The sequence below is a fragment of the Lactuca saligna genome, chromosome 8, assembly GCF_052625555.1.
Source record: "Lactuca saligna cultivar CGN05327 chromosome 8, ASM5262555v1, whole genome shotgun sequence".
NCBI classification, from domain to species: Eukaryota; Viridiplantae; Streptophyta; class Magnoliopsida; order Asterales; family Asteraceae; genus Lactuca; species Lactuca saligna.
The window spans coordinates 211,284,639-211,299,589 of NC_136424.1; the positions used below are offsets into that span (position 1 = coordinate 211,284,639).

The following is a 14,951-nucleotide window of genomic DNA, read 5'->3' on the forward strand; positions in this document are numbered from 1 at the left end:
GAAAAATTAATTAACTTTTTGTTATTGATTCTTTATTGAATTTTTTTTTTAAAAACTATTTTAAGTCAACATTGCTTACTCATAAAAGTATATAAATATTGATATTAATATCATATACCACAATACAACATATTAAATCACATTATTTTTTCATTTTTAAATAAGTCATCAAAATGAGTTGATTGATTTGTTTATTTGGGTATTTAGTACTAATATTTATCGTGGACGAAACCACATGACACATGTGCACAGTGCACCATTAATCACATCACAAACCCTACATGAATGACATCTAATTGAGACATTAAGTAAAAAGATATCAATACATGTATAGACTAAGCTAAAAAACAGCACCAAAGGCAATAATGGCAACCAAGTATAATAATTTGAAACACACAACAGTAATGAGTTTTTGAATATTTATAACTATCCATTCATTGCAAATCAAACACTGTTTCTTACCAAAATACAAAAAAGAAGTAATGCTCGTAGTTCAATGTAAGGTGTCTCACTTTTGTTCATCACAAGTTTGATGGTTGATGTTGTATGAAGTGTTTAACTTTGATTCAAGATTTTTGTTCCCAAACACAAATTAACAAAAAAAGAAAATGAGAATAAATTGTTTTGACATAATAAATACCCTTTTAAGATCTTCAAACAAATTTCATAGTTAGCATATGGAATGACACGAATGACTGTCCTTCTGAAATGATAGTGTTTTGCATAAAACTGCTTTCATCAAATTAACAGAAAATTCAAGTGTATTGACTAATTGATTTGTTCTAGGTTTACTAAAAAATGAACATAAATAGTAAATGATAAATTATAAATTTACTAACCAAAATGAATTTTACACCATAATCCATATCAACCAACTTCAGTTCTTGATCTTAGGAGTAGATTAAGTTCATGTATTTAAATAATACTACCTGGTAAAATAATCACAAAAATATACAAGCTAATAAGAAAAAAAATCCCAAAAAACTAAAAATAAAAACAAAAACCAAGGATAAAATTCCATGAACTACATAATTATAAACCTTTTGCAAGGATGAAACATTTAAAAAAAATGAAAGGTTCAAAAGCATTAGGTGAATTTTTGTTATGTTAGGCTTCAAATATATCATTTCAATTCGACACCAATAATGACAAACCTAAATTTCAGAATCCATGCCTCCTTCACCTTCAAAATAGACAAAAATCTTGTCATAAGAAATAAATGATAAAAAAAAATTATAGATCTGGGACATTTAAAGTAAAATAAAGCACACAAATAAACACAAAGATTTCACCAATTTTATTGTGACCATCAAATTTCTTGACAGAGATAATGTGCAAATAGTTGCTCCTACGCAAACAAAGAGAAATTCAACAAAAGATCATATGACAAATGGATAACCAAAATACAGATTTACCATCAAAAAAATAAACATACTAAACCCGAATCCAAGTTTCTATTAAACTTTATCATAAATTGATGGAGCTTTTCTGAGCACCAAGAATATAAGAAACTTTTGCCTTCACATATAATTTGTTCAAAGTTGGAGCATGAGAACTGATGTATTCCTTTTAAGATTGTTCAAAAGTTGAAAAGTGAAGGGTTCAAACATTAAATCGATTTTACTAAGGAAAATTCCAACAAAAATACAACCTGGAACAAAAATGAAGCCCATAGATAATAATCAACTAAGATGGAGCTCATTACAATACAACATATATACTGTAATGGAAACAACCACATTTTCTAAATTACTTTTAACAAAAACTCACAAAAATCAAAGCTTCTATCATTTTCTTGATAAAATATTAAAATCAATCTAATTACATTCTCCATTATATAAAACAAATTACACCCTCTCTCTCTCTATATACAGGTACTCTCCCTATCACAATGTTCAAAATCCCGACTAAAAATCAGAAAAAATGGGAGAATCGGACCTCCATTTCTTTTCTCATATCTCATCTGAATGCACCTCACATAACATTCTAGTACATAATCAAAAGACAAACCATGTATATATATAAAACAAACAGATCTGTAGCTTGCACATATAAATAACGCACATAAATGGATCGAGACATATTTACACACTGAAAATGATGTTTTTTTATCTTAAAACAGATCTAACACATATTTGTTTCAAGATCCGTAAAGAAACAAACACCACAGCCTAAATGTTGTCGATCTAACATAAATTCGTTTCAAAACAGCCATAGATTTATTTGTATTTTTTATCAAACCTAGAAGTGTCTTTGGAAGATGGAGCGAGTATCTGAGACTGATGGCGGTGGCGAAAGTATACATTTAGGATTTCTTGCTGCCGACGGGTATTGGTGGTGTTCAGCAGCTGTGTCGCCGGAGGCAGCGGTAAAGAACGTTGATGGAGCCAGTGACAACATACATCTATGGTTTAATGATGACAGTAAGGGTGGTTGCGGTGAACGTAACTCCGTTGCGATGCGTTGAGGTTGTCATGCAGGTGGTTCACTGAGGGTGGCTCGCAGCTAGCACTACTGTGTGAAATAGGTGGCGGAGATGGATAAACTTCTTAGGGTCTTAGGGTTTGTAAATAGTATGCTCAAAGCGTTTTGGAGAAGAAAAAGCGGTGTAAGAATGTAGAACCGATTATGTGTTTCTCTTTGGGTGGTGGTGGTGTTTTTGTGGCGGTAATTAGGGTTGAGGAGAAGGCACGTATAAGGTTAGAGAGAGGAGGATACTGATGAAGTTTGATGGTTTTGTGGCTATATAACTCATAATGGCCGATGATATTTATATGCAAGGTGAAAGAATTGAATTAGATTTTGATTGGTTGATTCTATTTCACAGGGATCATGTAAATTTGAATCTATACCATCCATCAAAAATCCAATGGCCATTAATCAATCTCCTTGTTTTTTAAGATAAAGTCTTAAAAATTAGTGGGGTCTAATTTATGTATGCTTTATAAAGGTGTAAGATAAGATAAGATATATATAATATATATATATATATATATATATATATATATATATATATATATATATATATAGGGGATAAGGAATATACATTACAGCCCCACCAAAACATAGGTACCAAAACCTCCAAAATATCTCGTTTTATCACACTAAATATATTCGGTTTGGTTTCATTTGGTAAATATATCATCCTGCATAACATTTCCTTCTTTCATTATCATTTTACCATCTCTGTTTTCTTTCCTCAATTATGGTTCTTACTACACCCAAGTAAACATTACTAAACCCTAAACCCTAAATTTAAACCCTAAACCCTAAACCCTAAACTATAAACCTAAACCTAAACCTAAACCATAAACCCTAAACCCTAAAACCTAAACCCTAAACCTAAACCCAAAACCCTAAACCCTAAACCTTACTATGTCGATCTTTAATTTACATCTTGAGATATTAATCGTGAATCCATTAACCGTAATCTTTATATAGTAAAACAATTTATTTTCAAGAGGTTTAGTACCTAAGCTTATTTAGGCTGTAATGTATATTCCCTTTTCCCATATATATATATATATATATATATATATATATATATATATATATATATATATATATATATATATATATATACACACATACATACATATATATATATATATATATATATATATATGTTTCGTATATATTAAATCATCATAAGGAGTACCAGTTATGGGTCAGGCCATAAGACACTAATTCAATGCACAGTTTTCTAGTACAAAACATACTTTTAAAATCAGAAATTTTGATATACAAAACTAGAAACTTACTAGTATAATGTTTAATTCAATGCAAATTTTTCTATCACACATGTACAACTTTGTTTTCAAACAATTGTAAATTTTCATATGTAATGTAATTTTTGTTTACTTTTCTTACTATGTGCATTGGTTATGATGTTCAACATGAAGTCACCTCCGCCCGAGAACATTTTCGCCTGAGGTTTCGGGGTGTGACAGTTCATACCAGATGCAATACACAATAAGATAAAGAAAACACACAATAAAGAGAAACAAGGTGGTAGATACAATACACGATAACAGAAAGAACATACTAAGATACTGTAACATAACGAACATACTAATATGCTATAGCATGGAAGACTTACAGGATCTAACTATACCAATAATCAGTAACACATTGTTCTAAACAAAAGGTCATAACTTATTGGGTTTGGTTCCAACTGGTTTGCTAAGGTCGCGTTTGGTTCCAAGAATCTTTTGATAGGGAGAGCGTATAGTATGGGAACTAGCCTTCACATTATGACCATAATAAAACAAACATGTTTTAAGGTATTTAGTACGTCATAATGTCAATTCATAAGATAACTAAGTAATTATATTTTTCCATTAGTTTCATAATGTGAAAGTTCCACTTGAAAGTTAATACAAACTATTTTCGAGTCAAGATAGTTATAAACTAGGGAAAAACATACATCTTTTCAAACGATAAACAGAACAGTCGGGTCTAGTACATTTAGTAGAAAGGGACTATAATGCTAACCTTATGATTCCATAATGTATACATCAAGAGATATATATAAATAATATCTTATGGGTAATAGGATGTGTGCTTTGTGCTTCATTTCACGTTCCATGTTTGGTTGTGGGCTTAGAGCGGATTCACCCAACCTATTACCCATCCGATCTTAGTTATATATATGTATATATATATATATATATATATATGTGTGTGTGTGTGTGTTCGGTATAAATTAAGTCATCATAAGGAGTACTAGTTATTGGTCAGGCCATAGGACACTGATTCAATGCACATTTTTCTAGTACAAAACATACTTTTAAAATCAGAACTTTTGATATACAAAACTAGAAACTTACTAGTATAGGGTTTAATCCATTTTATTAAACCATCATAACTTAAATAACCTTAGGTTGTGAACTCTACAATACCTTAGTTTATACATCAAGTTTATATATAATTAATATCTAGTTGGTGGTTAGATGTATGTTTTCCGCCACATTCCATGTTCCTTGTTTTGTTGTGGGCTTAAGGCAGATTCACACAATTAACTATGTGTTCGATATTAGATTATATATAGCTAGTATAAACTAAGTGATTATAGAAGGAACCATTTTGGTTACTATTTTATTATAAGAAATAAGGGTTTTCTTAAAGAATATTTTCATAAATTATAAAAGGAACTATTACTATTAACTCCGTGAGTACCAAGGGAATACACCGGGGTTATATAAAATAAGGACCTAAAAACCAATGGGATGTGTGTCATCCACCTCATTTCATGTTCCTTGTTTGATTTTGGGCTTAGGGAAGATAAACATAATCGATTGTTTGTTTACTCTGAGTTTGATATAACTTGTGTCCATTTAGTACTCATATAAAGGATTGTAGAGTCATTTTTACTTATCTTTCATCAAAGTAGGAACTATAGGATTTATGGAGGAACAGACAAACTTTTCTAAACAAAACTTACAATTTACCACAACTTACCGAGCTTTCTACAACATATATAAATCACTAAAATCATATGAACTCACCATCTTAATTGCTGATCAACTCTTTTAAATAACTTGTATTCTCAGGAAACTAGTAGGCATGTAGTTGCACTGGAAATTCTAAAGATGGAGCAGTATAGCTCCAAGTCCTTGTTTTGTTATTTGCTTATGTATTCTATGTTTTGTGAACACATACTTTGTAAACACTTTCTTTCAAAAGAAATGGTTGCTTATTACTTCGCTTACTATGATGCATGTCTTGTGATACTAAAGATGACGTCCTCCACCCAGAACGTTTCCGCTGTTCCGGTTTTGGTGTGTGACACCCATATCCTTTTACTTGACATTTGTGATTGTTCCGCAACTTCACAACACCAGCACTGTCCATAATTCTAAAATCTCTCAAATTCTCCTTTCTCCCAATCATGTGATGTGAGCAACCACTAACGATGTACCATTTCTCATCATATTTCTCGTTACACAGTACCTGCAATCATTAAAAGAATTTAGGTACCCAAGGCTGTTTGGGTCCTTGGTTATTAGTTTCAAAAAGTGAATGAAGTTTAGAACCTAAAGCCAAATTTTGAACATTCGTTTTGAAAGTATCATATAATTCGACATCATCAGTTAAAGATATTGAAACATAATTTTTTGATAGTTTTGAACTTTCACTAACGGTCTTCTCATGCTTCTCAGTGTGCTTGTTCTTTGATATTGGTTGCCATTTTTGAACTGGAGTATTTGATTTTTTCGAAGATGAACATCCAGATGAAGTATCCTTCAAATACTATTCATAGGCCTTCTAGATTTGATATTGAGAAAACCTTCCCGAATGATACTTTTTCCCTGTCTTCTCAAGCCAATGATTGATTGTTGTCACATCAGATGAACCTTTTGTGTATGAAACCTTAGTGGCGTGTTTTGTAGATTGATTTGGAAAATTTGGTTTTTGTGGAGTAAACTTTTGAAAGTTTTCAAATTTTCAAACATTTTCAAATTTTCGAACATTTTCAAATTCTCGAACATTCTCAAATTTTCGAGTGTTCTCAAATTTTTGAAAGTTTTCGAATTGACAAACATTTTCAGATGAATTTGATGATGAAAACTTTTGTTGGCTTTTTGAATGAAATTTCTTTTGTTAAACATTTGTTTGAAAAGACTTTGAAGATGATGATTTTGTAAATTTCATTGAAGTATTTAGAGAATCAGATGAAATTGGTTGAGCGGGATTTTTATTGTTATCTGAACGAGTTGAAAACTTTGTTTGTCCTGGTTTAGACAACCCATTTTAAGACATTGTCTTTGCTAGTATTTTTTATTGTTTTTCATTTGACACATCGTGCCAAAAAAATTTCATTCTTGCCTGTCTTTTCGAAATTCCTTTTGCATTAAGAAATTTACTTTGCTTGTATTTTTGATTGTTTTTCATTGGAGTGACCATGAGCTTGTGGGTTAGGGAGAATAATTGGAGGAGGTGGAGGAAGTGAAGTTCCAAGAGATTTGGAAGCATCATAGATGTCTGAACCAAACATCTTTTGGGAGATATTCAAGATAGTTGATCTAAAGTCCTTTATATAACACCCAATATGAAATATTAAGGCTAGGACCCAACAAACAATTTTATAACTTGGAAGACGGATGCTATAATCCAAGCTACAAAATATTTGAAGGTAGGTGAATGACGATTCACCAATTTCCACCAAGATAAACGAAATGTATTATTAGGTTTTAATTGGTTTTGAAACTCCTAGATTATTTTGAGATTCTTTGAACTTTTCAAAGGCATGTTTCAATCTTGAGTGTGCCCTTCAGGTTTTTTGACTGTGATGCTGATGATCACAAAACAAGGTGTGAGTAACCCTGCAAATACACTTGGTACCCTAAATATTTACCCCTCAATTGATGTGTCGGTTAACCACACACGCTCCACCGACATTATGATAAACATTAAGTTACCCTTTCCCTATCTTGTTAAATCAAGCTAGTGTGCCGGTTAACCACACACGCTCCACTAACTGACTTAAGCAAAGTGTAAAGTGTAATTTCATGGGTTAGCACCAAATTCACATTTTCCTAAGTAACTAAGATTGGGTATTAATAAGATTTGAGTTACTTAGTATTTATCATTAATAATTTTAATGAAGGGAGAATTATAGTATTTATCCTACCCATTCGGCTAACAACCCTCCACCGGTCAAGGAAGTGGTGGGTGAGAGTGGACCTCATTAAACTACCATTTTATATGCAGTAACCTTATACCCCCATTATAAATCCGTTTCGAGAATGAGGCCTACTAATTGTAAGACGACTTTACTCTTATATATATATATATATATATATATATATATATATATATATATATATATATATATATATATATATATTATTATTATTATTAACTTATAATATTATAAAGTATCAGGGTTGAATTGTAACTTTTAAAATTCTAAGGGCTTAACTTGGAATTAAAGTATTAATAAGTGAAAACTTTACAAATTCCAAAACTTGATGGCAAGTTTTTGAAACTATTCAAAACTTTTCATTTCATAACTTATGAGTTTAATGGTTCAGTAAAATGAAGACTCTTCATTTTTTATGTAACATCTTATTCTTTAATAACACTTTTAAAGAAGTGACTCTTAAACATCCATAACTTGAGGAAAAGTTATGGAGTCATAATAATATTTAATTAAAAAAAAAACTCTTAAACTATGGCACTTTTATGAGTTTTAATATTCATAAATGTGACATTTTATGTAACATGAGGACAAGTTACAAAAACGCAATTTATGATCTACCTCTAGATTAATTAGGATTGAAAACAACTAAAAGACAATTTTTTTCATTAATCTAAACTAACACATAAATCAAGGTAAGATAAAACTCTTGGTAATCCATAACTTATAGGCTTAAATGCTTGTTTTATGATGAAACTTTTCATGTTCCATAACTTAAGATTAAGTTATGGAATTCTTTAAAACATTAACACCAAATTTGTAATTGTTGGGTTATGAGCATTATAACACTCCTATGGTGTACATGCAATCCTATAAACGTTGCATCTATGTTTTTCTCTATTATACATGCAAATAAGATCTTTCCAAGGCTTTAATCCTAACTAGCGTATTATGAAGTTCTTATACTATAAAGTACTAGTTAGATGACATACCTTTTGATGTAGCTTGATGTCTTCAAGCTTTAAGAGCTTAGCCCCAATAGTGTGGAAGCCTCAAGTGGAATCACAAATCACCAAAACACCTTGGAAGACTTTGGAGAATATGGATACTTGGTTCTCTCTAGTGAAATCGGCTAGCCCTTCATAGTGTACCCACACTAGTGCCAATTTCACCAACCAAGGACATCGTTATATAGTATGGAGACTAGGGTTAAACCCATGACCTTTCATTTCATATGATCCATGGGTTAAAGACTCCATGGACTATCCATGAAATCTTAGCCCAACCTAAATGAACTTGGCCCATTCCATATATATAAGAGTCCATATTTAATTAGTTCATTTTGATCACTTAATTAATTCTAAATTAAGTCTTGATCAATACTAAATATATTGATTCCTTATTAATATATTAGAACTTATAATATACTAATATAAATCATAAATATACTATTCTCAAAAGACTATGCATATGAATTGTGTCGGTGAAGTGCAACCCAAATGGACCTTGTCGAGTTGGGTCAAGTACATACCAAATATAGTTATGGACTTAGACATTAATCCAACAGTAACTCCATAAAAACTTTGAATCATTTTTTAAAACCTTTTCATACCCATAACTTATGGAGGTTTGAGAAAAAGAACTCTTTAGATCAAACTTTTAAAACTTATAAAATAATCATATCATTTTATGTTTTACTAAATTTGACCTAGTTCAACTCATATAGCAAATGATTCAAATTTTATAAATAATTAGTTTTTCACAAAAACAAGTAATTATCTTAAAATTTGATAAACGTCATGTTTTTTTTTGAGCATTCTAACACTCCTAAGTGTATATTTTCATCAATATAACAAAAAACAACCAATGGTTCTGATACCAGTATTAGGTTTTGAGCATTCTAACACTCCTAAGTGTATATGCAACCCTAAATACCTTGGATCTATGTTTTGTCTATTATACATACAAATATGAATATCCAAGGTATTACCCTAACTAGCATACCAAAACATTGATACTAGGGTAATAAAATAGATAGAATACATAACTTGTTGTTGTAACTTGTCTTCATGAAGCTTGAGTGCGTAGTGGCCCAAGTGTGACACCTCAAATGCATCACACAACACCATGAACACTTGGAATAATCTTGAGAATAAGGATACATTGGTTCTCTATAGTGAAATCAGCCTTGCCCTTTTGTGTACACACACTAGTCTTAATTTCACCAACCAAGGACATCTTTATATAGTGTGGAGATTAGGGTTAAACCCTAATACCCATGACATTTCATTTCATATGATCCATGGGTTAAACACTCCATGGACTATCCATGAAAGCTTAGCCCAAACTAAATGAAATTGGCCCATCAGACATATATATCTAAGAGCCCATATTTAATTACTTCCATTTGATCACTTAATTAATTACAAATTAATTATTGAACAATACTAATTAAATAATATGACTATGTATTAAAATATTAGAACTTATAATATATTAATGTAAATCACTAGTATCCTTTTTCCTCATCTTGTCTATCCAATTGTCCCGATGCCATGCAACCCCAATGGACCATGTCGGGTCGGGTCAAGTCTTACCAATTATAGTTATGGACATAGACATTAATCTAAAACGTTTCTAGGAAGGAGTTTACTTGATGAAAAACCGACTTTACTCAGGCAGAGTTTCTGCTACAAAATTAAGAACTTTGGGGCTTACTTTGGGTTTTAGATATGATATCAAGGCTGCAGCGGTTGTAAGTACGTTTTGTGGGAGTGAAAGAAGAGAAAAAGTGTGAAAAGTGGTTTAAAAGAAGAGTGAAAACCTTAGAATCTCGGACCCTTTATATAGGTGCAAGGGTTCGATCCGAAGGGGGGAGGAGGCGACACGTGTTCGGACAAGTGGCGAAGGGGAGAACAGGTGGCGGCTTCGGATGCGAGGCATGTCGGTTTCTCATTGGGTCACATCTTTTGCCGAATCAGCGACGGACACTAGGCGGACACGGGGCGATCTCGCATGTGAGGTGATGTGCCAGATCCCAGCCATGTGAATTTTACCCGTTTTCAACATTTCTCGTTTTTTGTGCCCTAAAACTTGCAAAAGTTATAAGATTCGCATATAAGCTCTTTTTTTGACGTTATTTATATGCACGTGTAGGTGAAGTTATACTCTACGACTTTTGTTTAGATTTTGTCGGCTAATTTTGACTTTATTTTTAATATTATTATTTTTAACAAACCCAGATACAAAAATCTGTTAAAAATTCATAACTTATTTATCCGATGTCCATTTTCGTCTCTCTTTTTACCGTTGTACTACTATTAATGACACCTTCGATTCTCGTTTAGGTTGTGTTGGCTAAAAATCATTGGATCTTTATTTCGAGTTTTAGTTGTATACTGCTATATTGAATTTTAGAAAAATCATAACTTTCTTATACGAAGTCAGATTTTGACGTTATTTTGATAAGAGTTCTCGGTTTAACTTATTCTACAACTTTCATTCAGATTGTTAAGGATCAAAAGTCTTTTATTGAAAACTCACTTTTTACGTTTAACGGTGATTTAACCGTTTTGTCGCGGATCTTCGTTTGGTCACAACTACTTCTTTATAACTCGAATTTTAGTGTTCTTGATATTTTTGAAAACCTTGTTACAATCTCTATCACTTTATTCACCCCAATTAAGATTATTTAATAATTCATTTTTGAGGGTCGGTTATATAAATACACATAGTATACAAAAAATTATCTTTATTATTTTAAAAAGAACAAGAAATTTATCTATACTATTACCTAGTTTCAAAATAATGGGTTGTTACATATTGATATTATTTTTTGTTTGGTTGGAATTGACTTTTCTTTATTCTAATTGAAATTCAATAGTAGAGTATAACTCTATCTTCCCTCTGTTTTTCTATTTTGAATATCCACCGATCGATTTCTATTTGGTATACATTAATATATTCCTTTTGTTACTAAAATATTATATTTTAGAAGTAATAATTTACAAGTTACATATATCTGGTATCAATAGAGAAAAGTGGAAGTATATTGATATCGTGATTAATTTTTTTTTTTTTTTGTCATTTAAAAAAATCATTACTTGGCATTATGTGTATGTTTATTCATTTTAATTTCCGTATAGCCAACTTCTGTTTGGTATTTTTTCACATTTTGTCCTTAGAAATATGTGGCTTTTAATTTATGTTAATTATACTCATATACATATAAGCTTTGATGTAGACATGAAGGCTCAGTGGTTAGTGGTTACATGACTGGTCAATTGTAACATCCTGTTTATTTATTAAATAAATAAATAAATTTATGAAGATATAGTAGCCCTAAAATCAATAATTTTGTAGCAGGGTGTTGGTTACGAGGAGCTATTTGTCATAATTTGGAAGATGAGGGTTAAAAGTGTAAGCTTTGGACTCTGTTTATAAATATTTATGAAGGCAAGGACTCCATGGTAAGTATTTGGAATTAATTTAAAACGAAACAATGTGGAAGGGCTGAATATGTCATAACTAAGATATTGGGTGCTGTCTGGTCAATTTTGTACCTAAGATGTAAAGGATTTAATGCGGAGGGTTTAAATGGTAATTATCAGATTTCATTTGAAGAAGATTTCCAAAGTCAGGGTAGAAAGGGTAAAATTCGGATTACATTTGATATGATCTTATGGGGAGGGACTAGAATGGTTTAAAGGGAAAATTTAAATATAAACACGGGACAACTCCCGTCACCCTTGCTTAAGCCGAGTATATATGTATCAAAAACTGTGACAACCCGAAATTTTCATTCGGTCTAACCCTAAAGTCAATCACTTCAATTTATAAGTGAAGTTCATTTTCAATTGTTTTTGGCAAATTTAAAGTTCGTTTGATTATTTTTATAATTAATCTTTAAACGAACAGGTGAAAAGGAAGTGTCGTCTCGAGTCTTGAAATTCCAAAACCGCAAGTACCACGTAGCTAAGAGATTCACGACCAAACTTTTATGTTTGGGCCGTAAATCCCTCCAAAAACCGTAAACTCATGCCTTAAGCATGAGTTTACTCCCCAAAATACTTCATTTCTTATTTGCAATCTCAAGAGCAAACTCCAAGCACTCTCAACTACCATCCCGTCTTTCACCCGATTTCCTGAAAACGTAAGTACTTCTTGGCTTGATTTGTTGTTATATCGTAACAACTAGTGATTATACATCTTTTAATCCATCAAATTTCATGTTTTGATTAGATTCCAAACCACGAAGAACACACACTAGTGTTCTTGGACTTTTAGCTCATTTCAAGCTTCCATATAGTAAGTACCTCTATCCAAGAGTCTTATAAAGCTTGTTATACATCTTTACATCAAAGAAACGTCCCAGAAGACCAAGAACAAGGTGTTCACGGTTTTGGGAAGCTCCCAAAATCGTAAACACCAAGTGAGTTGCCTTAGGGTGCCTTAGTCCATTCACAAGCCTTAGGGACATGTCTAAATCCTTCCTTGATCCTTCCTTGATATGTTTATCACAAAAATCTCTCATTTATATGTGTTTACGGTTTGGGGAGCTCCCAAAACCGTAAACACCCCAAAGTATGTATAAATGACCAATATCCCTTCCTATGCCTTAGTAACTAACATGGATCCATTCCTTGTTGAGCATAGGACATGAAAACATGAAAATACCACTTTCCATATGGGTTTACGGTAGTAAACCCAAAAGGATATAGCCTTAGGGCCATAAACTCCTCAAAGGAGTGTAATGATTCCCTAATCTCTTCCAAAGGCCTAACCATCAAGTAGAAATGCTTCAAAGGACTTGTTAAACATCAAAACAACTTATGGTAAAAAAGTGAGGAGTTTACGACCGTATACTCATTCGGTTAAGGTCATGAAAACCGTAAACTCCAAGGGGGTTTACCCTTGAACCCCAAACACAATAGCAAGGTCCTTTAGCACTTAGATGCAATCCTTATGACTTGTAGCACTTATATAAGGTGTTTTACATGCCTTAGGATGTCTTAACTTTGTTAATTAGTGGTTTAAAGTCTAATTGGATACATATATGTGTGATTATATGTTAACTAGGATCATTGGGTGTTAACAAGTCTTCACTTGTCACCTAGCTATCCTACATCAATCAGTTCATCCAAACCACCATCTACAGGTGAGTTCATACCCCTTAAGCAATGTTTTAAATGAGTTTAAATGCTTTAATGGGCGAGGAGGGGGGAGGATACAAGTAGAAAACAACATGTTAATGAATCAATCACATGTGATTTATAACTGTGTTTTCATCCAGCTGATTTCACATACTTCAAAATGTGATGCATGAAATGGTTTTCTAACGTAAAAATACCTTGTTATCAAATGTATTACTTTTGAAATGCTTATTAAAATGACATCAATTCATTGTTATTTTATTGTTCAAAACCCTTAAATGTCTTACAAAACCATTTTTCATCTTCTTGATCAAAACTATACCTATACACTTATGTTCTTATATATATGTATTGATATGATAGTTTTCATCATTCATTCAATTTTACCACACTCTTGTGTAGTAAAAGTGTATAAACCTTGTTGGACATCAATTACCTTCCAGTAAACTATTATAAGGATAGTTAGGAGATACAAAACATTATTTCTGTTACAAGGAATTGCACTAGAGTCAGTTCATTCGTGAGTCTATACTAAATGTTATATGAAGAGATACGCTTACATGGATACACTTACATGGTTACACTTACATGGCTACTTGTACCTAGATACTATTACATATCATACGTGTATTTTAGTTATGTCCATCATAGTACAAAAGGATACTATACGGGACTAACCATTCTAGCACCCACCTGTTAGCAACAGATGTAATGAACATCTACGGATGCCTACGGTTAATACTTATACTAGGGGTACCTTTACGGGATTAACCATTCCTCCAAACTACTGTTAGCTACAGAGGAAAATGAAAAACTACGGATATTCAAGGTTAATACGTTTCGGCAGTCGCGATGTTGTGTTTATCCTAATACAAAAGGATAATACTTATATGACTATATTTCCCCTATTCCTTTTATTTTAAGATACATTCACATAAACGATGAGGTAGACTATATATTGTTAATAGTAAGCGTAAAAGGGAAAACCATCTTTGTGATAGCAAAACATACAAGTCTTGGTAGAAGACTACTTTCAAAACATACAAGTCTTGGTACAAGACTACTTTCAAAACATAAAAGTCTTGGTATAAGAATACTCTTATATTAATAGGAAATATGGGATTTTCTAGGGTTTTCATACTTATAGAAAATGTTTC

The 14,951-nt window shown here is 31.9% G+C and overlaps 1 long non-coding RNA gene across 1 annotated transcript; it reads right to left on the reverse strand.

Annotated features, from left to right (window-relative positions):
• Nucleotides 1–1,004: 1,004 nt before the first annotated feature.
• Nucleotides 1,005–2,743, reverse strand: LOC145012950 (uncharacterized). Its single transcript, XR_013664761.1, has 2 exons — nucleotides 1,293–2,743; nucleotides 1,005–1,183 (listed from the first exon to the last, which is right to left on the reverse strand). It is a non-coding gene; the product is annotated as an uncharacterized LOC145012950 (long non-coding RNA).
• Between the last annotated feature and the right edge of the window lie 12,208 nt (nucleotides 2,744–14,951).